The 10,594-nt window shown below is 37.9% G+C and overlaps 1 protein-coding gene across 1 annotated transcript in view; it reads left to right on the top strand.

Annotated features, from left to right (window-relative positions):
* Nucleotides 1–10,594, top strand: part of Csmd3 (CUB and Sushi multiple domains 3) — a 1,279,636-nt gene that overhangs the window by 1,106,579 nt on the left and 162,463 nt on the right. The window lies entirely within an intron of this gene.

Here is a 10,594-nt window from a genome sequence, read left to right as displayed (position 1 = left end):
GGTCCCTGTGCTTTGCTAAGCTTGTTCTAAGTAGGTGCTTTAGACCACTGAGCCATCTCACCAGCCCTTTTTTTCTGTTTCTATCTGAACATTTTTTTAGTGTTCCCCATATAAGGGAGGCGTGTGCCTGAGTTCCAGCAGCTAACTATGTATTCTGTGTTCACCCATGTTGTTTCAAATGACAGAATTTCTTTTTGTCACTGAATAATCTCATTGAATGTGTGTGTGTGTGTGTGTGTGTGTGTGTGTGTGTACTCCTTTTTTTCTCTCTCTACCATACAGTGGACACTTGGTTTCCATTTCTTGTCTACTTTGAATAGCATTACAATGAATTTAGAACTACAGATATCTCTTCCACATACTGGTTTCCTTTTCCTTGAATATATATCCAGTACTTTGCTTGCTGATGACGTGGTTTCCCTATTTTCGTGTTTTATATATAATAGTCATACTGATCAGTTTATTCCACACATTTTAACTATTTTTGAATATACAAACTCCAGAGAAGCAGTTGTGTCTTAAATATGCACAAAAATGACATCAAGTAAATTTTCATGTTTATATACAAACAGTTAAAAACAGGAAAAATATGAACCATTAAATTATTAGATAAAACCTACAGGTAGAGATGTAGAATTCTGATAAAGTCCTTTTGATTTCCATTTGGCTTCTTCTTTTTTTTTTTGTTAATGTATTTGATTGATGCAGGGTCTCACCATGTAGCTCAGACTTATGGACTTATGGTGATCCTTCTGTTCTCAGCCTCCCCAGTTCTGGAATTACAGGCATGCACCACTGCTCCCAGAGTCTGTCTGGCTCAGCATGACCTGGGGCTGGAGTGGCATGCGGTGCTGGGAGTCGAGCCCTGGTCCCTGTGATTGCCTAAGCTTGACTAATCCAGCACTTTAGTCTGCTGAATAATCTCACCAGCCCCGTTTGACTTCTTTTAGCTTTGAATTTTTTGTGGAGTCTCTATCCTTTTTTTTTTTTTTTTTTCCCCTCATAGCTGTACTGATTTACATTCTCGATATATTGGAAAAATTTCTTTTTTCTTTACATCTTCAACAACACTTGTTATCTTCTGACTTTTTGATAATAGCCACTGTTTTCTTATGCAATAGCATGGTATCCCATGATTGTTTTGATTCGCATTTCTCTGATGATTAGTAATTGGCACAGTTTTTATACCAATTGACCATCTGTACGTCTTCTTAGATTTATTGTACATTTATAGATTGGGTTATTCCTATGCTATTGAGGTTTCTGAGTTTCTTTTGTATTCTGTGAATTAATATTTTTATCAGTTATATAATTTACAATTCTTTTTATGCATTGTAGGATGTCTCTCCATTTTGACACTCTTTCCTTTACCAAGCAGAAGCATTTTAATTTGATGCATTACCACTTCCCTATGTTTGATTTTGTTTCTTATATTTTGTTCTGAAGTATTTATGGTCTTTTCTTCTAGTAAATTGTTTTGGGTCTTACATATAAATCTAATTCATCTTGAGTTAATTTTTATGATTGGTAAGACAGAAGATTTGAGTGACTTTTTTCTTTATGTAGATAACAAAATTGTCCCTATGTAATCAATTAAAAAGTTTTTTAGTTTTATTACTGCCTGTCTGTAGTACATTCCCCATGTGAGCCGACACATGTACATTACACATCTCAATTCTGTTTTCATTCCTTTTCCTTCTGCTGTATTCCCTCTCTCTTTATCTCTTGGCTTCCCTTCCCTTTGGCAAAAGACCTAGCTCTTCATTTCCTATTACGTATTTTGGCCTTTATTTACATTAGCATTTTTCATGCAAAAGAAAGGAATCATTTACTGAAAAGACTGTCTTTTTTCTAGTGTGTATTGTTAGCACCTTCAGTGAAAATCAATTGGTTGTGGATGAATACTTCTCAGTTTTCTCCCCTGTCCCATGATCTGTGTATCCATATTTATGCCAGTACCATGCCATTTTGATTGCTATGGCTTTGTACTATGTTTTGGATATATTCTTGCTCAAAAGGTTTTGGCTATTTACATATTTCTCTTTACATGTGGGTGTGGTTTAATCAAATTTTAGGATTTTTTTCTAGATTGGTGAAAAACATCATCAGCATTTTGAGAGGGATTGCATGGACTCTGATGATTATTTTTGGTAGTGTGAATATTTTGAGAGAATTTATTTTTGTTATGCCTGCAATGCATTATTCCATTTTTGTTGGTTTATGTCTGACTCCTCTTCAGCTTCTTTCATTGATATCTTTAGTTTTCATTGTAGGTTTATGTTTTTTTAATTAAATTTATCGCTATGTAGTTTTTCATAGCTATAGTAAATAGGAATGCTTTCTTGACATGTTTTGCAGTTAGTATATAGCAAAGCTACTGATTTTATGGTTCTTTTGTGTACTATAACTTGTTTTTTATTTTTCCTGTATTTAGGACAGGGTCTACAGGGTCTCACTATGTAGACTGGACTCATAGCGATTCTCCTGTTTTCAGCCTCCCAAGTGCTGGTATTACAGGTGCACACCACCATGCCAGTCTCACTCACCCTGTGGGCAGGCCCGGCAAGGCACACCAGGGATCAAGTCCCAGCTGCGGTGCTCTGTCTAAGCAGGCACTTTGGCCCACTGAGCTATCAGTCTGGCCCTACTATAACCTGTTGAATTTATCATTTCTAATATTTTCATTGAATATTTTGTGTTTCTGTATATTAGGTCCTGTCATCTACAGGGCAGCTTGACTTCCTCTTGTTCAATATGAATGCCCTTCATTATTTTCTCTGGCTAGGACTTCTACCATGACCTTGAATGAAAATAGACACTTTGTCTAATTTCAGATGTTTCAGAGAAAGCTTTTGCTTTCTCCCACTCAGTATATTAATTGTTGATTTATTAAAAGTGGCCTTATTATTTCAGGTGTGTTTCTTGTACACTTAATTTGTTTTTAAGCAATTTTATCATGAAGCAATACTGAATTTTACCAAAGAACTTTTCTGCATCTATAGCGATTATCCTATAATTTCACCTTGCACTCTGTTATTGTGGGGCCGTGCTTATTGATTTATGAACGCTGAATCATCATTACAGCCTGGGCATTTGATTATAGTGAATAATCCTTTAAACTGTTGGATTAAATTTGCTTCTGTCTTCTTGAGAATGTGTCCACTCATGCTCAGAACTAGAAGAAAACTATTTTGTTTATTTGCTTTTTCAATCTAAGATATTTCAGTACAGCAGCCTGAATATTCTAAAACCTTGTTCCAAAGCAATTTAAATACATATTAAATTTAATCCTCAGACAAACCTATATAAACAGTAGTCTTTGCATCTGTAGATGATAAAATAAAAGAAGAAAAAACCCTTTTTATGAAAGCAGCATAATATAGTAAAGAATAGAAAGGATTTAGAAAGTAAAATTAAGCTTTTCTAATTGTAAACACCAACCTAATTGCTTCTCTTTGAAGTCTAACTTACAGTATTGTCCTATCCAAATGGACCTTTTTATATTCATGTAGAATTCTGATGCTCTTTACATATATTTGTTTTATAATCAACAAATATAGGTAATAAATCAGTTAGATTTATTCATCTTGTTTGTGCCTAACATATAAAGCACAGGTTATTGATTAAGGCCACAAGTAGATCATCCTCTTACATATATTCTTATAAAGAATAATATCATACATTCTTCTGAACTACAATGTGTTTGAATTCATACTCTTTAAAATAGTAACAAATTATCCTAAACAAAGGGAATGATGAACTGCAAGAAATGTCTTTATATATTTTTGCTAGAATTTGTCATGAATATACATAAATTAGAAATGACTTCACTTAAAATTAGTTTAATAATTGAAGACAGTCATACATAGTTATACATTTGTTCAGATATATGACAGATTTAGTATTTATCTATAAATATCAAACATCAAACTATGTCTCATATTTAATTTCTGTGTCATTTTGTTTATGGAGGCAGTGATAGAAAATATTGATGTCATCTAGTCCAAGGAAGCTAAATAACTATTATAGCCTAATATGTGTCTTGAAAATTTCTTCAAAATAGTCAACTGCTATAAAAATAGTGACATAATGATATGGAAACTTTCATTAATTTTCAATATCATTGAAAAAACTTGTTCTTCTGGTTAGTAGGTAAAGAGCCTATGTATGCAAAAAACTGAATGTAAATTTATGAATTACTCCTTAAAAATATTGTTTGTAGATTGACTATGTTAATACTCTAATTAACCATGGGAAAGTTATGAAGAATTATGTAAATAGAAGAAAAGTCCTCACACCGGGGAATTATAATGAAATCTTAGCACAAGTTTAAATTAATCTTGGTTGAATACCTTGGGCTTTGACCTTAATAATTAAATTTAAATACAGATGTTTCTAAATGCATGGTGAAGTTGTATTCAGATAAACCTGTGAGTAGTGAAAACATCATTATGTTAAAATGCACTAAGTACACAAGTCTTACCAAACAGCAGAGGTTACTGATGTAGCAGCCTATGAAACTGGTGTGTTTCCTCTCATGGACTCGCGCCTGCTCATTAGCACCAGGTGAGAATACTTATTTAACACTGTAACTACAGAAAAAAAGATCAAACTTCAAAAGTTGAGCTCTGACTTCTTCTGAATGTACATCCCTTTTGCATGATCCCAAGGCTGAAAAAAATTGTAAACAAAACTATTCAAGTCAGGCACCATCTGTACTCCAAATTTATGTGACAACCAAATCCTCTAGTACAGCGCAGGTGAATACAATTGTAGAAGTGGAGAAAGCAGCACACAGAGCTCAGTGTGCAGGGTGGTAAAGCATTGGTGTTGATTTGCGTTTGTTGATGTTTGAAGAACACTTTGAAGTTATTTATCTTCCACAGAAAATGTTTGCATCAATGACAAAGGCTATTAAGATGGGTTTGTATCATTTTTTTCCCAAATTCAGTAATTGAGCTTTCCCTTGAAAAAAAAAACTGATTTATTTGCATTTAGATTTTTTTTGAAGAAGTTTTGAGGAAACATGGTAATTGTCTTTATAGTAATAATAATTATTTACTAGAACATTACTATTTAGGGATACTAAATTCTGTTCTGTCTATTGATAAACCTAAAAATAAATGGATATGAAGAAACAACCTCAAATAATGAATATATTAATAACTTGACTTGTATTGTCTGCCATGTTTAATAAAAAAATAGAAATAAAGCAAAATCTCAGCAATTTTAATTGGTCTTGCTAATATATACAATTAATATATTGACCAGAATTAGTACTCTATCTAATCCTTTATTTCCCTAAAAATGAAGAATTTAAACATTGTATTATCCAAAGAAGCCTTCTTTTTTTAGTACGCATGAGTCTATAAAGATGAGACAGGAATAAAAAAAGGAAAGACATAAAATGATCAGATGGGAAGAAAGAGGGAACAATGAAAAAGAAAGAAAATTTAAATCAGAGGAAAGAAATATGTGAAGCAAAATAGAACATTTGAGAGATACAGTGTGGAAAATAGAAAATGACATATATTAAACTATAAGCAATACTCTTCCTGAATAAAACCATTTTACCATATATGATTTTTTTTTTTTTTTTGGCTGTCTCAGTGCATGCTGAGGGTGGGGCTGGCACAGCATGTGCCTGCGATGGAACTGTGGTCCCCTGTCCCTGCCTAAGCTTGCCCAAGCAGGCCCTTTGGACTGTTGAGCTGCTCACTCACCCTACCATATATGACCATTACACAGTCGTTCATGTTTGAATTGTTTCAACTGGCCACTCCCTGAAGTTTTACTGTCAGCAGTGAACATTCAGATATGTAAAAGGATGAATACGTAACTGACCTAGAGACAGCACAGAAAGTAAAATAGCTCCTGGGCAGAAGTGAGCCTGTGAAAAGCGATCATCAGCTGCTTACCGATTGTGAGGCTGGTCCGTAGCTAAAGGAGTAAGTCCTAGTTTAAAATCCTCAGAGCAGGTTTGGCTTTGGACCTGGGTCGTGGGTGTGTCTCAGTTACACTTCTCTCCTTGCTGGGGACAAAATACCCAAAACCTAAAATTGAGGAAAGAAAGGTTTATTTAGCTCATAGTTAGTGGAGGTTTTAGTCCATACTCAGCTGGCTCCAACACAGAGTGGCACATGGCAGAGGATAGCAGTTCATAGCAGTGGAAAACAGTAAAACAGCAAGAGCAAAAAGGGAGGAGTAGTGGCAACAGAGAGCAAGTTGGTCCGCCTTATGTTACATTCAGACTGGGTATAGCACTCACATTGGTAATCCCACCAGCATTTACACCTATAATCCCAGAAGCACTCACACCCACAGTCCCACTGGATCATGAATTAGTCACAAACTGTAGAAGTCTTCCCCATGAGTGCATGAGGCTTTGGAGGGACAACTGGACATAAAACATAACATTCTGCCGCTGGACCCCCAAAGACTCATGCATATCCCTTTGTGCAAAAGGCATTTTAGTCCATCTCTAGGACTTACCAAAGTCCTAATAGTTTCAGTGTTGCTTAAAAGTCCAAGTCCTAAGTCTCCTCCCAGGTCTAACGCAAGCTCTTACCTGTGAGCACCTATGCAAATGGAAAGCTAAAGTCTCAGCACTCAATGGTACATGGCAAACACTACTACTCCAAAAGGTACACATAGCAGGATATGAAGCATTGGGACCAAAGCAAGTCCAAAATCCAGAAGGGCAAACATTAAGTCCTCTCATTCCACATGGAACACTCAAAGGAACCTGTGGTGACTTGTGCCCTCCACAAGCCTTACATGGCCCCACCCCTTTAGCGCTTTTGGTGGTAGTTTTCATAGCTTCTCTCTTCTTTGCTCCCTCTTTGCTTCTCTCTTGGCTTTGCTCCCTGTTTGTAGTTTCCAGTAGATGATCTGCACTCCTGGCTTTTCTAAACGACTAGGGCTTCTTCTGCATGTGAGGCTTCTCACGCCCTGCTTCACATGCTGCCCTCTCAGGGGCACACTCCCTGGCCTCCCAGGCCTTCTCAAATCAAGGCGGAAGCCTTCTTAACCTGGAACTCTTGCATTCTGCAAGCAACTAAATCCAAAGCCACGTGGATGATGCCAAGATCTGCTGCCAGCTGGAGCAGTAGCCAAGCTTTCTTCTTTCTTGGCTGTAGGGAGGTCAAGTGCCTGGATCTTCTGAGCACTCTGAACCAGTTTCTGAGGAACAAATTCTCTACGCTGGTGCCATTCTCGACACTGGTGTGGCTGCAGCTGCCATTCTGGAACATGGCGCTCTGTGGCTTTCTCCTCAAGGCAAAGTCCCTCATCCTTGGGATTCCAAGGCTGCAAAGGGTGGAGACCTGCTGCTTCTTATGATGCCCTCAGGCCATCCTTTTTCTCTTTAGTTCTTTCCCAGCAGTGGAGATTCTCTCAGCTCCATCTTGGCATTACACAGCTTTATTGGAGCTTCCTTTTTGGCCAAACTCACAACATTTCAAAGCATTCTTCTGGTATACTTACTTTATTTTATTTATTTTTCCAGAAGTGGGGGTTGAACTCAGGCCCTTGTGCTTGCCAGGCAAGCACTTATTCTACTGAGCCATCTCCCCAGTCCTGGCTACTTGCTCTTTATTCTCAAAAGAAATTTGACTGAAAGCCCTGAAAAATAGCAATACCACTGCTTCAACATTCATTCAGCTGCTTTAAATTTCTTTTGAAAGATTAATCAGTCTACCATGCTTAATCTTAGTCTCAGGTAAAGTCTCTGAACATGAGAAATATACAAACTTTCTGCCAAGCTATAACATACATTGTCTGTAGTCTAAACACCAGTGCAACGCTTCTTCCTAGAAGAAATCTCCCCAGCCTGGCCTTTACAGGCAGGATTTCTATTTACCTTCTGTTCTTCAGAGCTCTGACCAGAATCTCTCAGTCAGAAGTTGGTGAAGCTCTGATCAGAATCTCTCATCCAAACTTTTCCTATCTCTTCCCATAAACCATTCCTCAGAGCTTATAAGCTTGTAAGTCAGGTAGTTATAGCAATAACTCCCCTCTGTGGATAACAAATTCTGTCTTAGTTCCTCTTCTCTCCTTACTAGAACAAAATTCCCAGTGCCCAAAATTAAAGAAGGAAAGGTTGACTTAGTTCACAGGGGAGGTTTCAGTCCACACTCAGCTGGCTCCAAGGCAGAGTGGCACACAGCAGAGGGCAGCAGTATGTGGCAACAGAATGAAGAAAAATAGCAAGTGCAAAAAGGGGGAATAGGTGGCAACAATGGCAACAGAGAGCAAGTCTGTCACCCTTATGTTGCATTTAGGCTGAGTGTAGCACTTACACCCATAATCCCAGCAACACTAATATTCATAATCGCAGTGGATCATGAATTATTCACAAACTTTAGAAGTCTGCCCCATGACTTCATGAGGCTTTGGGGGGAACACATAGGCACAAACCATAACAGGGTGCAAGCTGTAAGAGTTTTGAAGTATATGCTAGAATAAGACCATGTTGTTGAGAAAGTACTGTAACAGGTGGTTCTAGTGAAAGTTTCCATCTTTTTAGAAAATGACGAAGTGGTCTTAAATAGAATTTTGGTACAAATGTGGACTATACATTTCATTGTGATACCTCAAAGGAAAATGATGTACAAATTATTCCTTTGTAAATGGAAGGGTGTCCTTACTACAAAGCGGCAAAACACTTGGCTGGATTGCACTCCTATTCCAATGTTTCTTAGAAAGTAGAATTTATGAATAATAAAATTGCGTATTTGGCTGAGGAAATTGTTGGAGGTAGAGCTTGACTCCTCTTGACAGTGAAGTGTGAGAACAGAGAAATTATTTAAGGATGGAATTGCTACTCAAAAATAAAGCAGTTTTCAGATTCTCAGCCAGTGTGTGTTGAAAAAAGTGTTGGACAATGAGATTATTGTCTCAACAGAGGCTGAGAGCAACTCATCAAGATAATAGCTGGATCACTCCCTTTTTTACTGAAGTCAAAACAGTGGAAAGAAGGCCTTGAATGCATTTCAGAGGTCGCTAGGGCAGCTCTTTTCATCACCCTTTTTGAAGACAAAATTGGGTGTCAAGGGAAATAGAAAGCTTGGGAGTCCTGTTTCAAAGAATGGCCCTCCTCTGCCTAGCATCACCTCAGATCCCTCACTGCTGCCTGCACTCTGTCATAGAGCTTGTTTGCTATCCAGGGCTCTGTAGTAGCTGTGTTATTCTCAGGATAGTTGTTGACACACAGCTCCCTTCACATAGATATTAAAGAGTGTACTGATGAGTACAGATTCCTAGGCAGATAGCTTCCACAAGGCCCAGCCACACAGATAGCCTCAGCTAAGGCAAAACCCAGTGTGGTTGTGTCAGTGGACTCCCCCTTGACCTCAGACCAGCAGGGGCACTCCTGTGGCTTCCATCCAGGAGGACCACGGGTATGCAGTTCCAGCCATGAGAGCAGTGGTATAGACTATGCCTGTGCAATCCACTGGGAACAAGCTACTGCTCAGCCAAGCTGCTGTAGATAGGGCAGGAAGGTGGGGCTTCCTCTTTGGTGGGTTCAGAAAGCAGGAGACGAGCTTTGTTGGTTCTAGAAGTCAGCACTGCAGCCCCAGTGTACCCGGAAGACAGAGAATGAAGTAAAAGTTGTCAACTTTGAGGTCTTGGACTTGCTCAAGACACGGGAGCTCTTTCTGTACTCCTATTTTTCTTTTTCCATGATGAGAATAGCTGTTCTGTGACTCTTCCACCATCATGTCTTGGAAGCATACAATTTGTTTGGTTTCATATGCTTATTGCCCAAGAAACATTTGTCTTAGGATAGATCAAAACCCTACTTGATTCATATTTAACTGAGAGTTAGGAGTTTAGACTATTGATCCTGTAAAACTTCAGGCTTCTAGGGTTACTAGGATGGAACAAATGTACAGTAGTTTGTGTGTATGAACAACATGAATTTTGGGGATAAGGGCAGAATGTTTTATCCTGAAGTATTTGTGTCCTCCTAAAATACGTGAGTTGAAATCCTAACCTACAGAGTGATGGTAATTTTGGGGGGTGGCAATTTAAGTCATACAAGCTGAGGCTTCATGAATGAGGTTAGAAAAGCAGACCTCATTAAATACCCCCCAGAGAGTGCTGTCATTCTTTTGCTATGTGGTCACGGTGTAAAGATAACTACCTCTCAACATAGGCTCAGAGTAAATAGGACTGGATGTCTAATCTATCAGGGCTTCATCTTGAACTTCTCAACCTTCAGAAGTGTGAACAAGGACTTTCTCTTTTTTATGAGTTAGCCAGTCTAAAGATTTTGTTGCAGCAGCCTGCACAAATTAAGACAGATCTAAAATATGTATCTATGATTAGAAAATTGTTTTGGATGATTTTTTATTTCCTATCAATATCAGATGCAAAGGACATACTGTTACAGGGCTTTGAGGAGTGTCAGTCTTCTTTTGTCTAAGTTCTTTCTGTTGTCAACAAGTAACTGATCAAGACAGTCATAAACCATGACATGTTTTTATATTTGTTAAAGGTAGAAAAAGAAATGTTTTCCCAGAATGAGTTGGGGTCAAACAAAAGGAAGAAAAGAGGTGCGCCCTACAGCTTGAGGGTGGGTTAATGTGAA

This window comes from Octodon degus, unplaced genomic scaffold (assembly GCF_000260255.1).
Source record: "Octodon degus isolate 3935 unplaced genomic scaffold, OctDeg1.0 scaffold00118, whole genome shotgun sequence".
Lineage (NCBI taxonomy): Eukaryota > Metazoa > Chordata > Mammalia > Rodentia > Octodontidae > Octodon > Octodon degus.
This window is presented reverse-complemented; position numbering and strand designations above follow the sequence as displayed.